This window comes from Myxine glutinosa, chromosome 5 (assembly GCF_964187855.1).
Source record: "Myxine glutinosa chromosome 5, kmMyxGlut1.1, whole genome shotgun sequence".
NCBI lineage: Eukaryota > Metazoa > Chordata > Myxini > Myxiniformes > Myxinidae > Myxine > Myxine glutinosa.
In genome coordinates this window covers 203,549,274-203,574,251 of record NC_136265.1, presented here as the reverse complement: position 1 = coordinate 203,574,251, position 24,978 = coordinate 203,549,274, and the positions used below count along the sequence as shown (strand labels likewise).

The 24,978-nt window shown below is 42.4% G+C and overlaps 1 pseudogene across 1 annotated transcript in view; it reads left to right on the top strand.

The window, feature by feature from the left end:
* The window catches only part of LOC144892452 (galactoside alpha-(1,2)-fucosyltransferase 2-like), a 79,478-nt pseudogene that overhangs the window by 52,357 nt on the left and 2,143 nt on the right, over window positions 1-24,978 (top strand). The window lies entirely within an intron of this gene.

The window sequence follows — 24,978 nt, the reverse complement described above, 5'->3', positions numbered from 1 at the left end:
CACCGGACCGGGATGATTGGATATAATAACAGAAACCACAAGGAGTATGTTTTTGATATTTATTTGTGTAAGACCTATTCGGGTCTGGAGAAGCAGCATCCATCTTTTCAAGGATACTTTCAAAGTCAGCATATATTACAAACGGATGTTTTATGGATTTGTTAAAATCTTTGAATGATATACCTACCTGATCCTGCTTTTGGCATGTTGATTACAGTTGATTTATGATTACTACAATATTTTGAATGTTGATCTAATCGTTCTTTTGCTTGAAGGAAGTTGAGACATCGCTTACATGTATATGTTTTACATTTTTTATTGATTACTTGTGAAGTGGTTAATCTTTTGATGCACAACTTTTGATGCACAACTTTTGATGCATAATGTAATTTTTCTTTCGAAGCAAAGTAGGGAAGGTCAATATGTGTTTCATTATTTATATTATCAGAAATTTTTAATATCTGAACTATGTTTTGTATTTGTTAATCCATATACATTTAGAAGTATCTTATAAATATTTCAAATTTAGAAATATCTATTAATGACATTGGGAATTTGAAATCTTTAACATTTAGCGTATTCTCATATTTCTAATAATGAGATACGCTCTCAGGTTTGCAATGTGAGGGATGAAGGTGAGTGAGAACAGACCATAGGAAACATTTATTATCTATGTTTTGAATATTAACAAATGCTTTTTAAAGTTTAATTTCTCTTGGTAAATCAATATAAGAAGAAGCATGAAGAGGGTCTGATTTCAGAATGTGTATATCTAGGAAAATGATTTTACTAATACTATATCCACTACCCACCACAGTATTATCTACATCCTGCTCCTGTTTTATAAGTTCACCACAAACACCTGATGATAAGAAATCTTGGAATGATGTGATAAAGTGAGGGACTGTTCTCATATAAGGAGTTTCTTCAACACCATCTTTTACCATACACATTTTTACCCCCATATAAAACTTTAAGGTATTCATCTCAGTCAACGTATCTTTTACAAGTGTTTCAACAGCAGGGTTTACCATCTGAATCGCATCAGCTATTGATTTAGGTCTAGGGGTTCCAAACTCAAAAACCCTTATCTTAATGTGTCCCTTAAATGCTCCATCAGATTTTTTAATAGAGTATCCAACTGACTCTTCATTCTTCTTGTGTTTTTGTGATTGAAGATGTCAAGGAAAACCCTTCTTCAAGACATCTTTAGAACAGACATCACAATGTTTTCTTTCTCGTTCAAGCGGGGATATCAGCTGAAAAAGATTGAATGTGTGTTTGTGGGTTTGGAGGTGTTTCTTGTAATATTTATACTCATGATTACAAACGTCGCAATACGTTGTATTCACCATATTTATATAGTAAAACTTTACTGAAAATAAAATTTTCTTGTTGAAAATGTCGTGGTAATTTATAGATACTTTTCCACTTGAAATAGAAAATCAGTTCTTGGCACAGATCCAAATTAGTATGGCTCCATGGAGGAGACTGTTTAAGGTTTTAGACCTTATTTTTCAATTTTCATTTTGGAGGAGACTGTTTACCCCTCTGACGTTTTTACTTAATAAATACAATGTTTCAAAACACAAAAGACAAATTTCAATCAATTTCCTCATTTAAAAATGATACTGAAATATATTGCACTGATGTAAAATTGAACAAAGATGATTACAATAACTTTTGGATTAAACCTATTATGAAGGATAATATGAGCTACTCAATCCCTTTTAAAGGAAGAGCATTCTCTGTCTTTGGGAGGTCGTCAATTAAAGTAATTACAACAAAAGTTTCACCATTGTTTATGGAGATCTATAACAAACTAGAGGAGGTAATGAAAGATGTAAAAGTATCAAAAAACAAAACTCTTTTTACTGAAGCTATCGAAAAGGAGGATAAAACTATTAGCTCTAAACACGGTGAAAATTATATATTCTTTAATAAGCCTAAAGATGTTAATGTTGATGAAATGAAAGATGTTAATATAACAGGAGAAATGACATTTCACTCAATAGTAGTTAGGAACCATTTTAAAATTACCTTTAATATTAGAGATATAGTAGTTGAATCTGTTAACGAAAAAAAGTATATGGATATAGATGGTAATATTTTTTTCTGCTAATTAAATATGAGTCATTATTCAAGTGCCCTGGTGCCCTGGTGTTGGGCTATCGGCTAGGGTGCCAGCTTAGGATCCTAGGATCCTGGGTTCGAATCCCAGTCGATCGCTGAATTAACGCCAGGGGGGTTGACTCAGCCTGTCATCCTTCCGAGGTCGGCTAATTGAGTACCAGTTCACTGGTAATTCCCTGCTTGTCGTAAAAGGCGACAAAAAGGGTTGGCGGCAGGAAGGGCATCCGGCCGTAAAACATTGCTTCAAAAAGGGGACCGAAAAACAACAACAACCACGGTCCCCGAAAAAGGCCAACCTCCACTTGCGGGGAAAAAATGGCCTCTAAAGGTGGTTTTTTTATTTTTTATTCAAGTGAAGACTTTGGGGAGTATGATAGCGATGATAGTATCTCTATTGGAACATAAGACAGTTATTATAGTGAGAGTTTGTGTTCTAATGATAGCTATGAAAGTAGTTTTATAGATGGTGAAGATGAAGATGATGATTATACTACTACTACTACTACTACTACTACTACTTCTACTACTACTACTTCTACTACTACTACTACTACTCCAGTAATCTCTGTCTGTACGTTTGTTTGTCTGTGACCGCTGTTTCTCGACAACCACGGGTCCGATATACTTTTAACTTGCCAGGTATATTGCTGGGGACCCGAGGATGTGCCTTTTCAAGGTTTCATATTAATCGGACAATTACTTACCGAGCTATGTCCAAAAAACGATTCAACCAATCAGAGAGCAGCGAACGATCGCGTGTGCCGAACGTGGCGGGCACACTCTGCCTCGGATGGCACATTTGAGAGCGTATTCATTTATTTCACGTTTGCAAACTATGTTGGCGTTAAACTATGTTTTACAACTAATAAAAACGAATTTGCGTTTCATTCGCTTTCCTGCGCGTTTGTGCACGCGATGGCGATTTCTTTACCAAACTCCGGAAGCCGTTCGCTTTGGACCAAACCATTGCATGTAAATAGAGGGGGGGGGGATTGTCACCACTCGCAAGCCGTTCGCTTTGGACCAAACCATTTCATGTAAATAGAGGGGGCGGGGGGGGATATAATTTTAGATATAGATATAGTACGGGCATGCCCTAGTATGATAAATTAGAGGATTGTCCGGCTTGTGAAAGAAGAGGATTAAACACAGAGTCAAAAGCCCATAAACAATGTTTATTCTGTGATTATCTTTTAATTAATGACATAAAAAATATAAAAATAAATATAACTATTTTAAAATTACACCAAAAATGAATTAATTTCCAAGTTTAACAAGGGAAATGAATGTTAAGTATGATGATGATAATACACCATTTCTTACAAGGGAAGGGACTATTTGTATTGAAGAACTGTATAGGGGTTTAATGTTATTTGCTATTCACAATTGTCATTTTCAGGGAAATATCCAAGATATTATATAAATAAAATAATGAATAATCTTGAAATTAAACCTGAACTCAGGATAAAATATAGAGTTTCTAAAAAAGCTCATAAAAAATTACATGACTTGTTTTCCAAATATATAAATGAATGATTTTTTTTACCCATTTGGGAAAATAAGATGAAACTTAACAACCATAAAATTCTATCAAATTCATTAAGATGTCTAATAGTTGGTTCAAGCGGTTGTGCAAAAACCTGTTTGCTTTTAAAGATGCTCCTTAACCCCAACTTTTTAGTTTATGATAATTTAATAATTTTCACAAAGTCAAGTTTTCGACCCGAGTATCAACTACTCACCCAAGGTTTCAATGCGAGCCTTCAAAAAGAAGATATAAGCAGTTTATTTAATCTTCAAAAAAACTAAATAATTATAACATTGAAGATATAATACAACTATTATTTTGTGATACACAGAAATCAAAACCAAAACCAAAACCCATAACTTGTATTCTCAGTGATAATACGGATGATATACCTTCACCCCAAGATTTAGATAAACCAAAAAAGAACCTCGTTATCTTTGGTGATTGCGTTAATGAGAGAAACCAAACGGTTATGGATAGCTACTATACAAGAGGGAGACATTATTCTTGTAATTGCATTTATCTCAGTCAATCATACCTTCAACTACATCATCGCTCAATAAGAAACAATGCCAATACTTTTATTTTACGATTGATATAATTCATTCAGAGAGCTATTAGGTTCTCTTCAAAAAAGATTGAAACTAACGGGATGTTTTACAGTGATAATGTCATTCAAATATCCACCGGGATAAATTCGGTGTTAATTCATTGTGATTTGATTGATGGTGCTTATAACGATGAACTAAGAACAAATACAATATTTTCATTCAGCGCATACTCAACCCCGATTGGTTATGGAACCAAAATGGAATCAATATGGAACCAAAAAATCTTGTCTATTTACCTGTGTCAGGAAAAACCATATACAGAGTAAATTTTAGGATAACCAACAACAACAACAACAACAACAACATGCATTTTAAAGGCCATTTTCCCTGCTAGAGCGGGGGTTAGCCTTGCGGTCCCCATGACAATCTTCTCCATTTTGCCCTATTTTCTGCATCTCTCCTTGTTAACCCCCTTGCCCGCATTTCTTCTTCCACCATCTTTAGCCAAGTCTTTCTCGGTCTTCCCCGTCTTCTACTTCCTTCTACATTCATTTCCATCACTCTTCTCAACCAGTCACTTTCATCCTTCCTCAACACATGACCAAACCATCTCAACCTGTTCCTCTTCACAGCATAAATCACAGGCTCTATTCCCATCATCTTTCGCAATTCATCATTTGTCTTCCTCTCTCTCAACGATACTCCGCACATCCGTCGAACCATTCGCATTTCCACCCTTTCCAACCTTCGTTGCTGCTCTACGTTCATTACCCATGTCTCGCTCCCATAAATCATAACACTTCTCACACATGCAGCATACACCTTTCCCTTCAGCTTCAACGACACTCCCCTCATCATCAGCACGCCACTCAATTCCCGAAACTTCTTCCATGCACATCTCACTCGAGCAACCGTTGCCGAGTCTGATCCACCTTCGCCATTCAGCATGTCTCCGAGGTAGCAAAATGTTTTCACACCTTCCAGCTTCATGATTTAGGATTAGGATAGGATAACCAAATTTTCGGATAACCGATCATGATAATCACATGATTTCCTTTAATGAAGAAATTACATCCATCTGAATTCACCTACGTGAAGTTTTCCAATAAATAAATACAATGATTGTGAGAAAACACGAGTTGGGAAAATATAAAATAATTACAAAAGATGGGGAAGGCATGTACCTTTCACCATACCATAAGGGTGAAGGTATGTTTCTTGGCAGAGGGCATTATAAACCTAAGAGACAACGGGGTGTAGGACATCAATTTAGAAATAAAGGAGATGGAATAATTGATACTCTAATGGGTATTGGTTTAACCATTCTTAAACATAAAGACCTAATTGGTTCAACTGCTTCTGCCGTGGGAAATGTAGCAGGTGCTATAAATAGTATAAAAGATGCTCAAAAGGAGTCTCATAAGTTACAAGCAATCAAAGAAATAAAAAGGCAAAACTAAACTATCTTCACAAGAACGACAAAAAAAACCATTCAAATACTTGGGTCAGGGTTTCAAAAGTTTTAGCATCTTTTTTTTTTACTAAATAAATTCAAGTGTGGAAGCGATTGATAGTATTTATGATTTGGATGATATGATTATCATTTCAACCTCCACTAAAAAGGAAGACTATTATAAGGTAGATGCTATAACAGGAACAGACTGGAATTCAAACGGAACAAAAAGTTTTGAAATAAATAATCAACAAACTTACTTGAATCAAGCTGACAGTTTCTTGTTGTGTAAATTTAAATTCACTGAGGCTGCGAATAACACAAATGCTACACTCGTAAATGATTTCTTCTGGAAAATGTTTGATAGTGTCCGCCTGTATATTGGAACACAAGAGGTTGAAGCGATTGATTATGTCTCTGCTACATCTGATATGATGAAATTTACACTATATTCATTAGGTGATAGAATGGGTAAGGGAGCTGTTGAAGGTTTTATTCCTGATATGTCAACGGGAACAAATGCAGACACTGGTTATAAACAAAGAAAGGCAATGTATAAGGATGATACCAAAGAAGAGAATAGTTTTACCGCAGCAGTACCCCTTAAGGGTATATTTGGATTTTGTGATTATGATAAAGTTTTGTATAGACTTAAAATTCGATTTCAACTACAAAGGAATGATAATGTAAATAGATTGCTTTTTGTGGCTGCTCATGCTTTTGGTGATAATAATAAATTTGTTATTAACTAGGGCATGCCCATACTATATATATATCTAAAATTATATCCCCCCCCCCCCCCCTCTATTTACATGAAATGGTTTGGTCCAAAGCGAACGGCTTGCGAGTACGGTGACAATCCCCCCCCCTCTATTTACATGAAATGGTTTGGTCCAAAGCGAACGGCTTGCGAGTACGGTGACAATCCCCCCCCTCTATTTACATGAAATGGTTTGGTCCAAAGCGAACGGCTTGTGGAGTTTGGTAAAGAAATCGCCATAACGTGCACAAACGCGCAGGAAAGCGAAAGAATCGCAAATTAGTTTTAATTAGTTTTAAAACATAGTTTAACGCCAACATAGCGGCAACATAGTTTGCCAACGTGAAATAAATGAATACGCTCTCAAATGTGCCGTCCGAGGCAGAGTCTGTTCGGCACGTTCGGCACACGTGATAGCTCGCTGCTCTCTGATTGGTTGAATCGTTTTTTGGACATAGCTCGGTAACTACTTGTCCGATTAATATGAAACCTTGAAAAGGCACATCCTCGGGTCCCCAGCAATATACCTGGCAAGTTTCAAGTATATCGAACCCGTGGTTGTCGAGAAACAGCGGTCACAGACATACATACATACATACACACAGAGATTACTGGAATTATAGATAGATGATTTATGTTGGTATATTAGTGAATGTACTCCTAATCTTAAAACGGAAGAGATGTTGAATGGAAGACTTAACTCAAAGAAGCGGCTAAATGTAACATACCTCAAAATAAGATGTCAACACATTAAACTGGAACACACTACCTACACTTGGAATTTGGGTGTTCTTCAAGGAAAGCCACGATACCTATGGCTCATTTTTAAGAAACCAGATGGAGTTGAAGGTACTGATAAGAATAATGCGCTGAGTGATAATGCTAAGGTGAAACAACTTTGGGTTTCTCTGGATGGTACATTTTACCCGCAAGATAGATTGGAAATTGATTGGAAAAAAAAAAGATTATGCGGAAGCCTACAAGTCTTACCAAAAGGTGTGTGAAAGCAATGGTAATAAAGATCCTATTTTGGATATGAATGCGTTCCAAAAACTTCATACAATCTACGCAATTGACCTGAGTTCTCAAAAGGAAACCATAAAGTCTAATAGGGTGGATACTTCTCTATACATTGAAAGAGGGGAGAGTGAAGAAGTTGATACATATTGTTTGCTTTTGGAAGAAACAGAATTGCAGATTAATACAGATAATGGTGTTATGATTAATATCACATAGATTTTTCTAATAAATAATGGAGTAGGAAAGAACCAACTGGGGTATATATTAATCAAATCAATCTTAATAAACTATTGTCTTGTATTCAAAATCAAAAGCCTTGTATTATTAATGTTTATACAATTCAAAGAAAAGGCATAGAAATAATTGATGTTTTGCTCACAAGAGAGCAGGTGAAAACACTAAATGATACTGGCTCACTTACATTTAAAATGTCAAAACCTATGTTGAAGAAATATTCAATAAAGGAGACAAGAGGAGGATTTCTTCCATTTCTAATTCCTTTATTTGCTGGTTTAAGTGCAGCAGGAGCATTGACGGGTGGTATTTCAGCAGTGGTAAAAACTGCTAAAGAAAGGAAGGCTCAAATACAGGCTCAAAAAGAATTGGAAAGACATAACAAGGAGTTGGAGAAACAAATTAGTTGAAGTGGTGGAATTGTAGATTTTGCTGAAAAGCTTGAAAGCCTACCTGATAAAGCAAGATTGTTAGTTGGAGATATGCTTTCTTCTTTCACACAGGTAGGTGTTAAATTAACTAACAGGGGTAATGGATTATATCTTTCTCATAAATAAATGGATAAATGGTTTCAACAATTTGGAAAGAATACAACGTCAAATGTAGAACTTGCTCAGTATTGTAAAAAACTTAAAATTGATAATGTGGTTATTTGTATGAGAGATGAATTAACAAAGTTATCTAAGAATACAAAGAATATTATTATGAATTTAGACACACAGAATGGTTCTCATTGGGTTTGTATTCATAATAGCCAGGATAAATATTATTTTGATAGTTATGGTATACCACCACCTGTTGAAGTAATACAATTCTTACAGAATGGTGTTTATCAAACATTTCAAGTCCAAGACATTAAATCTAAATGTTGTGGTCAATTATGTTTATATGTATTATTTCAACTCAATAATAATGAAAATTTTTATGATGTCGTTTTTAATCTAATATAAATGACATGTTGGAAAAGATGGTTCTATCTTTGGAGTATCCTGAAAGTTGGATATTGATTTATCAAATTATTACACAAAGGCACAGGCTGAATGACAAAAATATAATATAACAAAAAATATTAATATGAAAAATACTTATAAATTAATCAATTATCCAAGCCCCACAGACGTGAATGATTCAACAGGGTTGAATGAGTTATGCGAGTGGGGTTCATTGATTTAACAAAATATTCGACAGCCCTCTTTATCAAACAAGTAGAATTTACAACCACAACATCTGGTCCTGCAAACCATACACCTTTCCTTATTAAATTTAACAATCCACTTGAAATTGAATTCTTTGAAGAAGGACGCTTAGTTAATATGAGAATAGAAAAATGGGGGTATGTTATACCTGATTTGGGGTATAATTAGGCTTTTTCAATAAACCTACAAGACCTACACGATTTCAATAATTCTCAGATCGAAGAATATTACCGACTTGGTGTGGATAATGAGATATGTGGAAGCATAAATAACAGACAACAATTACACGATTTCAAGAATAGAAAATTATATGATGGCGAAGTGATCGTTTATATGACAAAGAAGGAAGGAAATCGGATAAAGATAGAAAGCCGAGGAATACAAACCGATTTAACAATTATTGGAAGATGGGGTGGTATTACCTGTCATAATATTGATCTCACATATATTTCAGAAACATGAATTATTTTTATCCATAAATGGCAGGGAGAAGACTACAAGAGAATTATAATTTTTGTATTCAAAGATACTTACAAAAAAAGGGTGTTAGATATTACATTCCTTATGAATTAGAACAAAGATATGGGAATTTTGTAATTAAGGACTGGCCTTACAGTGATATTGATAAATCCTCAAAAGAAGATTTGATTAAAATATTAAATAAAAATCAACTTCTAAAAGTTATGAAATATAAAACTCTTTTAGAAATCATCAACAAATGTTATTGGTATCCTATTATGAGAAAAATAATTACAGATACAAGAATATCTAAAAATCCAGATGAATATATGAATGATATTGTTATGGTTTTCCGCCGCCCTTCTTACCCTTACCAAGGGGGGATTAAGCCCCTTGTTCCTTCTGGGCCTGGCATAACCGAGAGACTTGAAACGCCTCTTCTGGGCAAGCGCAAGGTAGGGTTTCGGGACCAAGTCTCTCTCGTACCTAAATACCCACGCCGCCATGGAAGCGGGGAACCAAGCCTCGCACGAGCCACATGTAATTTGAGTACACCGAGGGGATTGCATACCACGTGGTCCGTGCAGTCACCGTTAATATTGGACCCCGATTTGAGCGGTTTTGCTCATACCCCGCTTAGCCAATGATGGAAATCACGAGAACAATCGAATGGAAGGAAGAACAGAGGTTTAATTATTATTCCAAATATTATGTACAATGATCGGTAGAAGCAGAGACACAGAGCAGAACTTAAGCAGTCTTATTCTTAAAAGCCCAGACTCGGGCCCGTTCACACTCACACAGGGAATTGCAGGCAGGATGATGTTCAGGCCAAACGCGCCAACTTGGTCGTCCAGGAACGGCCCTGTCCGGCTCTCCTCCGTCACAGCACGTCCCGCGACGATGCCAAGCAGGCGGTGGAAGGATCCTTTTAGCGCGTCTCCCGATCAAAGGCAGATGATGAGGCAGGAAGGCGGGAAGGAATGTCCACGTCTCTCGGCACGGCTGGCGGTTCCACAGCTCGTTTAGCAACCAGCGCGCTATCACTCGCATAACTCAATGTACTATAGCGGCTCGGCTTCAAGCTCAACCAAGCGTCACTTTCATACGAGCGTGTATCTTGCATCATGCGCGTCTTTCTCCGATCTCTTATTTCTCAAGCTCTACTGCTGACCGCACTCCTTCAACTCCTCACTCAATGCCAACTCACCGCCAAATCCTTGCTCGACGCTCGACTCCACTTACTGCTGACCTCCACTTACTGCTCCTGGTGGCTTTGCGCAATGGCTTATATCTGCCACGCCCTGAGCCTTCTCGAACCTGCCAACCATGCCCTGTGACGCAGTGCTGCAGCCACACCCTGCGAGCCCTGATTGGCGGCTCATGCTTACCATCAGCTTCTCTGCCGCCCTCATTCGGTCCCTGCTCGATTTGCTAGGCCGGCCTCGTGTTAATTTGCGCCAAAAAGCTAAAGGCAGCATAAAGAGGCGTAAGAGGCATAAGGCAATGGAGGCGGGATAAGGCAATGGAAGTGCGAGAAGGACCTACTCTCATTACTCTACTCAACGCAAAACTAACACAGGAAAAGGACTATTCTCACACAAACTATGAAATAACTAAACTCTCGCGAGGCTACGTGTTGTTTGTGTGACTAACTATGAGGGGGAAATTTAACCTTTATTATACAAAACTCAAAACCGCAACACTACCCCTCTCCCTCGTCAGACTCATCCCCGAGTCGAACCTAACAACAACAACAAAAAAATGGAACGACCGGTTTTGAGAATGATGTGGAAATTAACTTTTACTTTTACATGTGACATATAGATGTGATTCCCTCAAACATTTACTCTAACCCATGGGTGTGACAGTTTTAAAAACACTAAATATGTCCCACCTATTGCGTTGAGTAGCGACTCCAACAGAATCACGCCCACAATTAACCGAATCCGGAATTTGTCAAACTAAACATAGAGCCGGTGGGCAGCATTTTATATACAAGCACAAAAAACGACCTTATTTACAGTTATATGACCCAGGACCTGTCCTTTTTGAAAGAGAAGATTGGAGGGGAGAGAAAAGCACAGCAAAATACAAAAAAACACACTCAAAAATTCTTGCATCTTCTGTGTGCATATATCAACCGGCTAGCCCCCGGACCGGCATACAGGCCATTCCTGCTCTTCAGGGCTAATTAAACTTACCAATCTTCTCGTCCCTAGCACACCATAATAAAAATGCACAACAAAATGCTTTTATTTCTTTGCCAAGCAGGGCCAATCTTATGTGGTCCAACTGCGTGACATTCATGCCACTCAAAACAAGTGGTCCGAAGATGCAAGGTGATTTTGCAGCAAAGTGTTGCACAGCAGAGGTGCCAGGCCACAAACCTTGTGGTCCATAATGTGTGTGGTGCAGCAAAGTGTTTGTGGCTGCAAGGTGCTGCACAGGTGCAGCAAAGTTATACTAAAGGATATGGCAGCAAAGTGCTGCGCCGTTTGCCTGCACAGATGTAGCAAAGTGCAGCAGGGATGTTGCACATATGTAGCAAGGTGCAGCAAGGAATGCTGCACAGGTGGGTGGTGCTGCACAGTTCCACCTCCAAAATGGTCCTGGGGTGGGGGAGAGACAAATCATGACCAGCAAAGCGGCAAGGGTGCAAATGTACACAGCAACACAAGGTAATGCAGCACAAGGGGCGCGGAAGAGCGAGCAGAGCAGGCTCGTCCCTAGCCGTCCGTACCCTCCATCATCGGCTTACACTACCCTAGCCCTTCCTTGTATTTACAAATTCGTCTCTACGTCATGTCTCCCATATCCCCCTCTAATCCAAATTCGTCCCCCAATCCCTCCCAGGAAGGAAGGAATGGAACAAACACAATGTCTCATTACGTCCTGATGCATCTCACTTACTCAATCAGTTTACCAAGCGTTGGTGTGGAGCTTCGTCCTCCTTGGTGAATGGCTGTGGATGGCGCGAAGGGGATTTCTCTTCCTAACTACACTACTGTCATTTACTTTTAACCTACCCGGGGTCTTGCCCTGCCAATCGGCCTCTTTAAACTATGTGGTTCTAAAAACCGAATTCCCATTTTCCACTCTGCAGTGCCCTTGAAATTTGGATCTCACTCCCTCAAATTTTCACTCTGTGCCCTTGCACAATTTCGAGGCTGGGTCATGTGGCTCCACTAGCAGGTCCAACTACCTGCGCACCTCGGCCACTGAAGTTGCCACCCGAGCTTACCTGCTCCTGCGACTACCTAAACTGGGGAAGGCCCCTCCTGGCTCTTTACCCCCTGATGCCCACCTTGGCATTGGGCAACCCGGGTCCTTCCTTTGGATCCTCGGGCCCCACTCAACAACACACAACTACCCTAACTGGCTCCCAGAGTCTACCTGCGGCCTCACTTGGCTGACGCACTACCAGTGGCGGAGTGCCCCAATAACCATACTCACCAATTAAACCACACGCCCAGCCATTTCACAGTCTCACGCACCCTCCAAAGCACTACTTTGCCACTACCTGCACCACAGGTGTCAATATCCATACAAATTTTGCCTATACCCTTTACCTGGGTTTACACTACCCCCCTGGGCTTTCGCGAATGGGTTCCACTCTTCCCCCATTCAATCCTTTGCACCATGCATTCCACACCTTTTATTCCCACACCAAGCATTCCACACCAAATATTCTCACACCCAATTTATTTCGCACACCTTTTTTTCTAGCACACCTTTTGTGCTTACTCACCTTTTTCTTCGCACACCTCAAACACAGTTCCATTTGTCTTCCACACACAATTCCTTTTATTCTCACACAATTCCTCACACACACAGCATCATCTATCTAACTGCTTTTCCCCTAATACTCGTGCTTCCCCGTCATCCCGTTACACTATGCACTCCCTTCGTCATGATCAACCATCTAATCTACTTAAGTCCCCACTACAGTACAGTGTCACTACTTAACTCTCATGTCTCTAAGTCTGCTAAATCCCGAACAATTATCCTAGCCCTCCCTCGGCTAGCTTCGGTGCCCCATGGAGGTAACCATCGCTGGCCCCCCATGTGCCTGTCACTGCCATCCCCCTAATATAATGCTCATGGGCCCTGATCATGTGAGGAATGGTTAAACCACCATTCCTCCATGTAGGGTACACTATTTCCATCAGTCCACTATACTCAAGCCTCTCCATGTGGATGTACGTCGTCACAGCTCGGCTTCGAAAGGCCGAGCGATCCATGCGGTGGGTTTGTCTCCTGTAGGATGGGTCCGTCTGGCATTTTCGATCCAAAGGGGGAGGCATGGATGAGCCGAGGTTCAGGGCTCCATCTCTGCACGGGGCCTCGCGGTCCCACGCACGATGGTCCCCAACCGCCCATGGTCGGAGCATCGCACCCGCAAAGGTGCGCGGCTCCGAAATCTCCTACCTCCCCTTGAACCTTGCCGTTTGCCTTTGCCACCACGGCGCGGCACCAACCATACAGGGCGGGGTCCGGCATGGGTCGTGCATGGCGGTCCTTGTGAAACCGCTGCGGCATCGATCCCCGCCGGTCCCCGTTGCACACAACTCACCGAGGGCTCACGTCGGCTATCCGTCGCGCTAAACGCTACCCCGGTCGGTGTCGATGCTTGAGCCGTGTTCTCACCACTCACGACCCACTCCGCACTCGCACACCTAGGCATCCTTGCCCCTCCCATACATTCTGTTACCGCACACTCTCCTTCCACGTCCTCTGTTGTGCATTCTCCCTTGCACACCGTACTCGCACCTGCACACTTGGGTGCACTCATACCTTCCATTACACACTCGGTAACACACTTTTCTGTTTCACACTCTGTAACACCCACAGATGTGCACTCTCCTGTTGCACATCCAATCATCGCACACCCTCACGCACACCCTGGCACACACTCTTCCGTTACACACTCTCTCATTACGTACTCCGTAACGCCCACGGGTGTGCACTCTCCTGGTACACACCCAATCATCGTACACTCTTTTTCCCCACTCTCGGGTGTGCACTCCTTCGCACACTCTGTAACACACTCTCCTGTTACACACTCTTCCGGCACACAGTCCGGTGTGCATTCTCCCTCACACTCTGTAACACACTTCTCTCACACACACTCACGCTCCGGTGCACACTTTTCTCTCACACGCGCGCCAGTCGCCCTCGTACACCGCACGATGGACCTTCCATGACCGCCCGGGTTTCGTTTCTTTCCCAAGCGCGCCAAAACCCTTTTCGTGCCAAACACATTCGTGCCATTAATTCTACTCACCTTGGGGCCCTCTTTTTCTGCCAGCACTTGTAAACTTTTGATTTCATTAGCAAGCACGACATCACGATGCAAATACAAACTTTGTACAAATCCCATCTCTTTCTCCCGCGATTTATCTCCTATTTCTCCCGTCTCTTCAATTTCAATTATAACCATTTCTTCGACGACCGCCGGCGCGCATAAAATTTCGTCTTCCAATTCGACCTTCCCCGGCGCTCCCGACATTTCTTTATCCAATTTGACGATCGCCGGTTTTTCTACACCCCGCGTCGCGATTTCTATATCCCCGGTCAACTTAGCTGTGCTCTGCCCAAGCTCGCTCTCCACGCGCTCCTCACATCGCTTCACCCCGTTGCGTCCCAATGCGACCTCTTCGCTCAACCTGTGCCCAATGTCCTCCCGCATTGTGTCCATGTTGCACCTGGATTCGATTATTTCGGTGTCCATTTTTCCACTCATCTTTTTATTCTCCTCACGTCTCGCCTCTGCCCTGCTGTCCATTTGATCAATGTTCCCGTTCACGAGCGCTAACATTTGTCTCAGTAATAATTGCATGTCCATAAGCCCCACTTGCGCAGCAGGCTCGGCCCTCGCCGCCACGTGCGAGGCGCTGCCATTTTCTACCCATAATGCCGGCCCCTCTTCAATTCTCCCTTCGTCTACCAACTCTTCCTGTGGGTCCTGAGTCATTACCTTCTCTTCATCTACCCCCACCGGCATTCGGCCGCCTTGACTAGCCATGGTACGAATATAAAATTGGTTTTTATACTAAATTTTGTCCGCTCGCAATTTGGAGCCAATTCGTCCAAAAAATTTTTTGTTAGGGTTCCAAATCCCACTTCTGACACCAATTGTTATGGTTTTCTGCTGCCCTTCTTATCCTTACCAGGGGGGGATTAAGCCCCTTGTTCCTTCTGGGCCTGGCGTAACCGAGAGACTTGAAATGCCTCTTCCGGGCAAGCGCAAGTTATGGTTTAGGGACCGAGTCTCGCTCGTACCTAGATACCCGCGCCGCCACGGAAGTGGGGAACCAAGCCTCGCACGAGCCACGTGTAATTTGAGTACACCGAGCGGATTGCATACCATGTGGTCCGTGCAGTCACCATTAGTATTGGACCCCGATTCGAGCGGTTTTACTCATACCACGCTTAGCCAATGATGGAAATCACGAGAACAATCGAATGGAAGGAAGAACACAGGTTTAATTATTATCCCCAATATTATGTACAATGATCGGTAGAAGCAGAGACACAGAGCAGAACTTAAGCAGTCTTATTCTTAAAAGCCCAGACTCGGGCCCGGTCACACTCACACAGGGAATTGCAGGCAGGATGATGTTCAGGCCAAATGCGCCAGCTTGGTCGTCCAGGAACGGCGCCGTCCGGCTCTCCTCGGTCACAGCACGTCCCACGACGATGGCAAGCAGGCGGTGGAAGGATCCTCATCGCTCATCTCCCGAACAAAAGGCCGATGATGAGGCAGGAAGGCGGGAAGGAATGTACGCGTCTCTCGGCACGGCTGGCGGTTCCACAGCGCGTTTAGCAACCAGCGCGCTATCACTCGTGTATCTCAATGTACTATAGCGGCTCGGCTTCAAGCTCAACCGAGCGTCACTTTCATATGAGCGCGTATCTTGGTTCATGCGCATCTTTCTCCGATCTCCTGTTTCTCAAGCTCTACTGCTGACGGCGCTCCTTCAACTCCTCACTCAATGCCAACTCACCGCCAACTCCTTGCTCGACACTCGACACAACTTACTGCAGACCTCCACTTACTGATCCTGGTGACTTTGGGCAACAGCTAATATCTGCCACGCCCTGAGCCTTCTCTAACCTTCCAACCATGCCCTGTGACGCAGTGCTGCAGCCACACCCTGTGAGCCCTGATTTTCGGCTCGCGTTTACCGTCAGCTTCTCTTCCGTCCTCATTCGGTCCCTGCTCGATTTGCTAGGCCGGCCTCGTGTTAATTTGCACCAAAAAGCCAAAGGCAGCATAGAGAGGCGTAAGAGGGATAAGGCAATGGAGGCGGGATAAGGCAATGGAAGTATGAGAAGGACCTATTCTCATTACTCTACTCAATGCAAAACTAACACAGGAAAAGGACTATTCTCACACATACTATGAAATAACTAAACTATCGCGAGGCTACGTGTTGTTTGTGTGACTAACTATGAGGGGGAAATTTAACCTTTATTATACAAACCTCAAAACCACAGCAATATTCTCTGGGGCTCAAACTCAAGGGTAGCAAGGGATGAGGAAGGAGTTGAAGAAGAGAAGGAGGAAAGGGAGAAAAAGGAGTGGGAGGAAAGGGAGTAAATGGAGGAGGAGAGGGAGGCAATGGAGAAAAAGGAGAATTAGGAGAGGGAGGAAAGAGAGAGGGAGGAAAGGGAGAAAAGGAGAAAAGAGAGATGGAGGAGAGGGAGAAAAGAGACAGGAAGGAAAAATATAAAAATATGGAAACCAGTGAGATTAATAAAAGATTGAAGGTATTACGGAAAATAAATCAAACTCAACGCACTGAGGAGGAAAATGAAGAATTTCAAAGTCTAACGAAAATATTATTTTCAAGAAAAACGGCATCATTGTCTTCAATTTTAGGGAGGAGATTTAAATGAGAAAGTGTGGATAAAGAAGAAGAAGGAAAAGATTATGTGATTGATGATGTTGGTGTTATTGACTTTAGTTAGTTTTATTTGTGAATAAATCGAGGAGAGAGTGAAGGCATTCCTAAGGATTATTTATCTTTTTAAAATCAAGATAGAAAAGGTTTTCACACTCTGTATGATTTTTTCTCATAAATAAATGAGTTATTGTGTTAAGTGTAAAAAGAAAACTAATACTAAAAATATATCGTATGTTAAAGGTAAAAATAACAGAGTTTATCAAAAGGGGATATGTTTAGTGTGTGGTTCTAAAAAGTGTCAATTCATTTCTGAGCACAAAAGTGTCAAAGATATATAAAAGTTTTTGTCAGGGAGTAAATTTACAACAACTGGAATACCATGGGGAATTACACCTACTGGGGTATTCTTTTCTGTGGTCCAGGAACAAACTTGGATAAAAGATTCGATGAGGCTGGCAATCTTAAACCTTGGTCTAAACCTCTAAATAGGGTTGATGAAGTGTGTATGAAGCACGATATTGATTATGGGAATACCACTATATTGGATGAAAAACACGAAGCCGACAGAGAAATGTTGTATAATTTGTCTTTGATACAAAATCCAACGTTGAGAGAGAAAGTTGATAGGTTTATTGTGAAAAAATTGATAAGTGCTAAATTGAAACTTGGTCTTGGTTATCCAGGTGTTTCACCCTCAAAAAACTATTAAGCTCTAATGATGTTATCAAGACTGAAAGCTTTTGGCTGATGAATTGCATAAACCTGTAATCAAAAAGTTTAAAAGAAGGAAAGTTTATTCCATAGGCACCGACCACATATGGTCCGCTGATTTAATTGAACTAAATAATGATAAGGGATACAAGTATGCTTTAACCGTTATTGATTTGAGGAGTAGATATGCTTGGGTTGCTCCTTTGAAAAACAAAAGGGGTAATACTCTTATGTTAGCTTTCAGTGGAATATTTAGTAAAAGTAAAAGAAAACCAAAGAAGTTATGGACTGATGAGAGAACAGAGTTCAAGAACAAAATATTTATGAAATTTCTCAAGGGGGAGGGTATTAAATTATACAGCACCTTTAATGAAGGAAAGGCAGTTGTTATTGAGCGTTTTAATCGCACTTTGAAAGAGAGACTATATAAAAAATTCACACAACTCGGTTCACAACAATGGGTACCTATAATTCAGGACATTGTAGATAATTACAATAATACAGTTCATTCATCAACAAAATCAAAACCATCGGGAACATTAACAAAATTAGAATATGAAAAGGAGATTAATTTGAGAAAACCCAAGTTCAAAGTTGGTGATATTGTAAGAATATACAGATGGAAAAGCCATTTTGGGAAAGGTTATACAAAGAGATGGACTAATGAACTTTTTAAAATCGTTGATATAATGGATACCGTTCCTTGGACCTACAAATTATATGATTTGAATGGGGAAGAAATCTTGGGTTCATTTTATTCACAAGAATTACAAAAGACACAAATAAGCAGATAATGTCCTTGAAAGCAATGGGTTGGCGCTTCACAATCCTCTACTGTACACCGCTGCGGACACTCGAGGGCCAAGTCCGGGGTGTATAGAAGGGGGCATCTGCTTTTCCTCACCCTAAACCAAAACCAAAGCAAATTATACCCTTGAAAGCAACGGGTTGGCGCTTCACAATCCCCTACTATACACCGCTGTGGACACTCGAGGGCCAAGTCCGGGGTGTATAGAAGGTGGTAGGCTCCACAGTTAGAACCATCTAGGCAGACCTCATAATATGTTTTACCCAAATTTAGTGAGTCTCCAAGGTATAACTCTTTGGCTGGGTCATCAGGGTTGAACACATTCTGTGGGTCTTGGTTGCTCAAAAGGTCTTCAAACAAATCAATCCTTTCACCCCAAGTTGCGGTAAAAGCGGTATTTTCATATTGCATCTCAGATAGAATTTCCTGTGAGAGAAAATAACAATGTATTAATTTAATACAATATTATTATATGTATAAATCAAACTTTGTAAAAGAAAAAACAAACAAAAACAACAACTCTTACCTCCATTGATAAGAGGTTTGAATCCAGTTCATCAATTTGAAGGTTGAGTTCCATACAGGTAGTAGGACTCCAAGGAATTGCAAAGTCATCCCATTCCATCTCGGCACAGTAGTCCATTCTCAAGAGAAGCAGGAAGTCTGTTTAAATTTAGCCTGTGTGGTCGGTGCCTTTTATAAGAATGGTTGTCTGGTGTCATTTCCTTTGGAAATTCTCTGGGCATGCCTGGGCAAGCCTTAACTGGAAATGATGCAATGGTAGAGTTTATAAAGTGGGTGGGGGTTAGGGAAAGTGGGCAAGGCTTAGCAAAAGTGGGTGGGGCTTAGCAAAAGTGGGCGGGGGCTTCGCAAAAAGTGGGCGGGGCTTAGGTCAAGGTCAGATGAGGTCATTAAGAGAAGTATATCATTTCAGATTAGCTCAAGATGGTGATTCTGTTTTTAAGAGAATTAATGGAGGTGCTGGCTCTGAACGTACAGGAGGGTTTACCGTGGGAGTTGTATGCAAATGATCTGGTGTTGAATGTGGAGAGTATGGATGGACTGAAGAAGAAGATGAACAAGTGGAAGGAATGTATATATATATATATATATATATATATATATTTTTGGTATACAGGATCGAGGCTCATGAAAGAGCTAACATGAATTACACAAAAAGTCAAACAGACACACAAAACATATAATAAGGGTAGAGGTAGACAAGATGGGGAGAGAAGGGGAAGCACACAAACACAACATTTGAGAGCAGAGACATCGGGAGATCTGTGGGAGGGCTTGGGGGGGGAGGCGTGGGAAGGGGGGAGGGGTGGGAGAAGTATAAAACACAAGGACACTGCAAGGACTTCCAGGAAGGAAGTTGGTTGGAAGTTATGGAGTTGGAAGGTATAGAAGCAAAAGGTCTGAAGGTAAATATCGGAAAGACGAAGGTGATGGCAAGTAGTAAAGCATGTGGTGAGGTGGAAAAAAACTTGGAAGTTGGCCGTGTGCTGTGAACAGGAATGGTGTCGGAGTGAACTCCATTCAATGTACAATGTGCGCTGAGTGGATTCATCAAAAATGTAGTGGTCTGAGAGGCTCAAAACCAGTGTGGCAGCTACATCCAAGTGTAAGGTGTGCACAGAGGGAGCTGCAGATGGAGGAAATGTTGAGTTGGATCTTGGAGACGGCATGAAGCTGGAAGGTGTGAAAACATTTTGCTACCTAGGAGACATTCTGAATGGAGAAGGTGGATCAGACTCGGCAATGGTTGCTAGAGTGAGATGTGCATGGAAGAAGTTTCAGGAACTGAGTGGCTTGCTGACGAGGAGGGGAGTGTCGTTGAAGCTGAAGGGAAAGGTGTATGCTGCATGTGTGAGAAGTGTTGTGATTTATGGGAGCGAGACATGGGTAATGAACTTAGAGTGTTACGGATTCGTCACTTCCGTCTTTGTGGTTTTCATCTACTTGAAGCATTTTTAGTTTCATGTACTACTCGTATTATTGTTACGGTTTCAGTGTGAAATGGAGATAACTGTTTTCAAAGGTAAAAAATAGTCTCCGAAGAAACACGAAATGGGTTTTTTTGGGGGGTTTTTTTTTGTATACAAGATCGAGGCTCGTGAAAGAGCGAACATTAATCACACAGAAAGACAAACAGACACATACAACAAATAACATCGGGAGCAGTAGACAAGATGGGGAGAGAGGGGGAAGGACACAAACACAACATTTGAGAGCAGGGACCGAGAGACATGGAGACCGAGAGAACTGTGGGAGGGAGAGGGCTTTGGGGGGGAGGCATGGGAAGGAGGGGGGTGGGAGAGGTATAAAGCATATGGACACTGCCAGGACTTCCAGGAAAGAAGTTGGAATTTCAAACAAGGTGGATCTGGGGTGAATTAGTGGGGGTAGAAAAGATCAAGGTTTTGGCTCAAGGGTGAAGGAGAAACCGGAAGAAGAAGAAGAGGCGGGCGTGAGGATCGAGTGAGATTGGGGAAGAAAGGCCTATCTGCTTCGTGGTGTCGAGCTGACCTTGTGGACATTGGTTGCGAGCGAATATTGGTTTCCCGGGAAAGGGATTCCCATGACGGGGATTCCCGTGACAGTGTCGTTATTGCTGTTGCAAATAAACCTGCGTTACGGGTTTTGGTTTCGAGAGTGAATCATTGTTGGAGGGCAAGCTGACGCCTCCATTATCGGCCGGTCCGCCATTTCACCTCGTACCAGCCATTGGCCTGGTTCCCATGTGTGTCGTGGATTTTCCCTGGAGCGATCTCCACTTGGGAACTGCTGATCGTTCATGTCAGCTTCATTGTCTGGTGAATGGAAGGTGTGAATTCCCAATCACCTTGTGGTTGAACTATTACCGGACAGACGTCGGACTGGCCTCTCATCAAGCGGCTCTTCTGCAGCGTTGGCTGTCAGCCGTCCTGGGTTCAGGTCTCAGTACGACCTTTTATTGTGATCACTGGAGTGGGGATCGACCTTGGCCTGGTGGCGTGACACAGTGACTTTGGGGAATGTTACAGTTCACTCACATTGGAGTACTGTGAGTTATTGATTCAGGAATATATTGGTGGTACCATCATAGGAATTGCATGGTTTATGATGTGCAAGTGAGAGTTTCCTTGTACTTGCGTTAGGGCAAAGGGGGGCATTAAGCTCCAGGGGGCATTAGGCTCCACTACACAAAGGGGGGCATTAGGCTCCAGGGGGCATTAAGCTCCAGGGGGCATTAGGTTCCACTACATTGTAAATGCATTATATTTTTTTCATGATACACCAGCCATGTTCTCAAGGTTTTTTTTGGCTTTTTTTGTTGTATACAGAGTCGAGGCTCGTGAAAGAGCGAACATTTATCAAACAAACAAATCAAACAAACAAGCAAACAAAGTATATTAAAAGGGGAGCGGTCGACAAGATGGGGCGAGAAGGGGAGGAAGCACACAAACACAACATTTGAGAGCAGGGACATCGGGAGATGTTTTTGGAGGGAGAGGGCCTGGGGGGAGGCAGGATAGGTATAAAATGCAAGGACACCAAGGACTTCCAGGAAAGAAGTCAAAAGTCACCTCAAAAAAGTGGATTTGGGGTGAAATTAGCGGGGGTAGAAAAGATCAAGGTTTTGGTTTGGGGAAGATAAGAGATGGTGGTGAACAGCCGTTTTAAAGACCTGGAGGGAGGAGTGGGATTGAAGAGAGTGAGGGAGTTTGTTCCAGAGGCGGGAGAAAAGAGGAATGAAGGAGTGAAGGTGAGCAGAGAGTCTTGAGTTTGGCAATTTAACCATAAGAGGGTTGCAGGCAGATCTTGTGCGACCTGCAGGAATATTTGAGGGACAGAGCCCAGAGAGAGCTGGAGGAGCAAGGCCGGAGAGGAGTCGATAGAAGACGGAAAGACCACCAACCTGCCTGCAGTGATTAAGTGAAAGGCCCTCGGAGATAGCATCATCGCGGGAGATTCCAATGATTCTGAACGCTTTGGTTTCAACAGCGTGAAGACGAGCTAGGTGTTAGGCAGGAGCACCAGCCCAGAGGGGAGAGCAGTACTCCATTGAGCTGCAGATGAAAGCCTTGTATGTCTTGAGGAGCTCAGGTGTGCCAAGGAAGGACTTCGCACGACGAAGGATGCCCAGTCGGCGACTGGCTTTAGAGGCCAGCTTGGAAATGTGGTTTTCCCAAGAAAGATCATGGCAGATAGTGAGACCCGAAAGCTTGAGTGACAGAACTTCTTGGAGAGGATTATTCAGAAAGTAGATGGGAGGGTTGTCCAGTCGGTCTTTTCGGAGAGACATCGTAAGAGTGTGAGAATTGTCAGGATTGAAAGACATGTTCCACTTGTTTGCCCAGTCTGTGATTTTGTCCAGGTCTGCAGAGAGTGAGGAGGCTGCAGACTGCCGATCTGAGGGATGAGGAATGGAGCGGCAGAGAGTGGAGTCATCAGCAAAGAGATAGAGAGGATTTTCAAGAGAGTCAGAGAGATCATTGATGAAGACCAGAAAAAGCACAGGGCCCAGAACACTGCCTTGGGGAACTCCAGCCTGAACAGGAAGAGGAGATGAGAGAAACCCATTCAGGGCCACACGTTGACTACGACTAGAGAGGAAGTCCGCCAGCCATGCGTGGAGATTTCCATGGATACCAAAGGAGGAGAGTTTGGTGAGCAGAGCGGGGTGCCAGACCATATCGAAGGCACGTGATATGTCGAGGGAGACAGCTCTAATTTCCTGTTTGGCATTGAGGACCTCCATCCATTGTTGAGACAGCAGAAGCAGCATGTCCAGAGTAGAGTGACCTGGTCTGAAATCAAATTGATGATCAGAGATCAAGCCATTGGAGAAGAGGAAAGATTTCATATCCGAAGCAATGATGGATTCCATGACTTTGCTGATAATTGGGAGATGGCTGATTGGTCTGTAGTTGCTAGGATCTGTTTTTGCACCTTTTTTGTGCAAAGCGGTGATGTTGGCTGATTTCCAAGCAGATGGCAGTTGACCTTGAGCAAAAGAGAGGGTGAAGAGAACAGAGAGAGGGAGTGAAAGAGCGGAAGAACAGGATTTTAGGACCTGTGGGCTGATGCCATCAGGTCCAGTTGCAGAATCAGAGTCGAGGGTTGACAGAAACTTTTCCACCTTGTCAGGAGGAAAGGACACGGAGTCCAGGAGCAGCTGGGTACGACTGGGTATGGTGGGTACAGAGAGGGATGGGTTTGGGACACAAGATTTAGAGGCAAACACAGAGTTGAGGCATTCAGCTTTTTCACGTGCGGAGTCAGCTGTGTAGCCGTTTGAGGTAAGGGAGGGGATGGAGGGGGAACAAACACCAGAAACCGATTTGACCAGACGCCACCAGGATTTGGAAGAGGGAGACAGATAAGAGAGTTTGGTCTTGAGAACGGAGAGATATTGTTTCCTGGCTCTCCTGAGGGTGGACACACACATGTTTCAGGCTTTGTGAAAGGAAATGAGATTTCCTTCCGTTGGATTTGCTTTCCAGGAGACGAAGGCAAGTTGTTTCTGGGCAACAGTGACTCAAGAACCAATCAGAATGAGTTTTTCTTGTACAGGAAGTTATTATAAAATGCATTTACAATGTAGTGGAGCCTAATGCCCCCTGGAGCTTAATGCCCCCCTTTGTGTCGTGGAGCCTAATGCCCCCTGGAGCTTAATGCCCCCCTTTGCCCTAAGTGTTAATATTGTGTGAGTTTGAATACAATAATTGGTTTTGTATCAATTGCTTGGTGTGGTTCTACCATTGCTCATTGGGTACACCCACATAATAGCACATCTTTCTGCCCTGACTCCTTTCGGGGCTCGGAGGTAACCGTGACCGGGGTTTGGGGAGGAGCATGTAACTAGAGCAGCAATGAAGGCTGGAAAGGGTGGAAATGCGAATGGTTCGGTGGATGTGCAGAGTATCGTTGAGAGAGAGGAAGACAAATAATGAATTGCGAAATATGATGGGAATAGAGCCTGTGATTGATGCTGTGAAGAGGAACAGGTTGAGATGGTTTGGTCATGTGTTGAGGAAGGATGAAAGTGACTGGTTGAGAAGAGTGATGGAAATGAATGTAGAAGGAAGTAGAGGACGGGGAAGACCGAGAAAGACTTGGCTAAAGATGGTGGAAGAAGAAATGCGGGTAAGGGGGTTAACAAGGAGAGATGCAGAAAATAGGGCAAAATGGAGAAGATTGTCATGGTGCCCGCAAGGCTAACC